The sequence below is a fragment of the Chenopodium album genome, chromosome 5 (genome assembly GCF_948465745.1).
Source record: "Chenopodium album chromosome 5, dcCheAlbu1.1, whole genome shotgun sequence".
NCBI classification, from domain to species: domain Eukaryota; kingdom Viridiplantae; phylum Streptophyta; class Magnoliopsida; order Caryophyllales; family Amaranthaceae; genus Chenopodium; species Chenopodium album.
Genome location: NC_137838.1, coordinates 55,461,545 through 55,464,434, shown reverse-complemented (window position 1 = coordinate 55,464,434; position 2,890 = coordinate 55,461,545). Strand labels below are relative to the sequence as shown.

At 31.5% G+C, this 2,890-nt stretch overlaps 1 long non-coding RNA gene across 1 annotated transcript; it reads left to right on the top strand.

Moving 5' to 3' along the window:
- Positions 1-1,714: 1,714 nt before the first annotated feature.
- Positions 1,715-2,627, top strand: LOC145630757 (uncharacterized). The gene is made up of 2 exons (XR_014112234.1): positions 1,715-1,934; positions 2,338-2,627. It is a non-coding gene; the product is annotated as an uncharacterized LOC145630757 (long non-coding RNA).
- Positions 2,628-2,890: the final 263 nt, after the last annotated feature.

Here is a 2,890-nt window from a genome sequence, read left to right as displayed (position 1 = left end):
TGTGTTTCTATCGGTTTCCGGACTATTTTTCTATAAATAAGGTCCTTGACCTCCGTTTTCAAATCATCCACAACCCAAAATTCTCTAATTCTTCTCTTCTCTCTCTTAAGCATTAGCTTATTCTTTCTCTCTCTTGTTTTCTAAACTAGCCTTTCTCAAAATACACAATATCGCATTCACAAATCTAGACACACCTAGCCAAGTTCAAAATTGCCTTCGTCCTAGACGTGAAAGGTTGATACTTTTCTGAGGGTTTGGTCCCAAATCCAATTTCTAAACTCTTTTCAATTAGTTAATTTAATTATTTGATTCAATATTTTAATTGAAGTTTACTAACGCGTGTATTTTGTTATTAGGAAGAGGTATGAGGCATCAAAGTATGTAATCTTATTGCTCTATTCTTGTAGAAAGCATGCTTAGATTGTTTAATTAATTCCTAGAATCCTAGTATCATGTTAGGATATTATTATTGCTTTCTAGTATCATGCTTAGGTTGCCTTTTCCTTCTTTCAATATCATGTTAGTGCCATGTTAGGGTTAAAGCTTTGATTTTTATTGTTTAGTGACATGCTAGGGTTTGTTATTAATCTTGTTAGTATCATGCCTAGGATCTTGCTATTAATATTATGCTTTATTATTAATATGGTTGTTATGATTGTTGTAATTATGATTAATTATTATGTTGCTTGATATATATTATTTATTGTTATTTCTTGATCATGCCTTTTATGCAGGTTTAAAGGGAATTTGTACTTGAAATCACGCTTAATAAGATAATTAATAAATTGGTTTAGGCTAATATGATTTCAATTCAAGTGATCGCCAATAATAGTTTTATTTGTGCGTTAATATTCAACCAACATAGATTAAACAGGTTTAGGGTTAATCTAATGATTGCATGTTAGTCAGAAATCGCACATAAATATGAGAAGAATAGAGTAGAGGCCTATTTTAGGGCAGGTTCAATCTCTTTTAGATTGGATTCTTACCATCATCCCCGAATATCCAGTCATGGTTCCATACCACTATGAAGTTAGCAATCTCATGGATCGTGAAGGGGTGTAACCTTCACCCTGTCAACGGTTTACAAGTTCCTAAAACTTGTTAGCGACTCTTTTGCTCTAGCTTTCTTCCCTTTGGACGCCACCATGCTTAAGTTTATGATCACAATGAGGTTCAAGTTTGGAATGCTTGAAATATTCCCTACACTACTATACTTACAAACCAAGTTGTCTGTTGCGTGCGTTGCACATGGTGGTTCAACTAGTAATTATAACAAAAAATAGAGTCGAACGATAAGAAAAAGATCGTGACTTGAATGGAAATAAAACTGACTTTGACGCGTCACGCTGGGTCTGACGTGCCGCGTTGGGTGTTGACACGCCACATTAGTCCTGGCATTGCGCGATGGTTCTAAAAAAGATATTAAAGCCGTACGGAGTTTGATTTCTAATGGAATTATGTTTGCGAATTATATCCAGACGTCTTTTAATTTGAACGGGATAATAAGGACTATCACACTACTACAAAATGTGGAAAATGTAACACTCAATACATAAATGTCAAGTTGGACAAGCGTTCTCTATAATCAAATAGAACGCCTTTAATTGAGGACCGTTTTGTAAGTCGAATTAAATAGAACGTCCCCCTTTATTAATAGTCTATTTGATTTATCAGTTACTCGTACTACTTATTGTATTTATCCCACCATTCCACTAGTCAAAACCCTAACCCTCATATTTGTTCCTGACTCCCTTTTGCCGCCTCCTCACCTCCTTATCTCTATTTTCTGCCTCTCTCCATCCAACTACACATTCTCTTAGTAGAAATTCTTCCTTTACCTATTTCCTTCATACTTAAATCTATTAGATTGAACAAAGTCTAAGATATGGATCTCCCAGCCCATTATTCGTTCTTCTCGTGCGGGTCGTCAGGTATTTTTTTCCCCCAATTTCTTTGATTTTTTTTTCGGGTTTTATAATGAAAATATTGTAGATCTATGCTTTTGTATTCAAAATTCAAGGAATTGTGCTTGTTGGGTTATGTTCAAATCACTAAAGTTGTCTTTGTGATTGTGTTACATCATATGATTTTTATGAGATTGATTCATGGAATTTCTCGGTTTTTGAATTTGATATTTAAATTTTGTATATTTTTTGAAGATATTAGATTATATGAATCTTGAGACTATGCGTCTACCCTCGGCGATCTTTTTTTCAAACTTGTTCTACTTATTGACATATTTTCATATACCTCCATCTAGCTTCAACTTTCTCGCTATCTCTTTATCTTGGATCAATTGTATATTCTCTGACATTATAGAATTTTCTTTTGCAGGTCTAATTTTGAGAAGCAGAAACTTATTCAATTGGAGAATGTATTGATTCTTTTGGTTCATTATTTTTTTTAATCTAATATATGACGTGAATATGCTCCAAGTCATTCAGTTCGTTTGATTAATTCTTTGTAAAATATTTGAATTATTGAAATACTTTGTATTAATATGTTGAAGAAGAGTATTGTTGACAATTTTTGTATTTCATCTTTACTTATTGCAATTATACTACAGTACTAGCTTGTAAAAAAATTTGTAAAAATTAATAAAATGTTGTAATTTTGGTGCTCTATTTATTAATCCATACAAATTAATAATAATTGTTTCAAAGATAATTAATAATAAATTATTATTATTATTATTATTATTATTATTATTATTATTATAGTAAAAGTTATAATTATAAAATAAAAAAAATTCAAAAAAAAAAAAAAAAAGAAAAAAGAGAACTGTCACCTATGTTAGGCGTTCTCTTTTATATGAATACATAACGCTTGCCATAAGCTAACCGTTCTTTTCTCCATGTTTTCTGTTATTTTGGACATAGAATTGGAA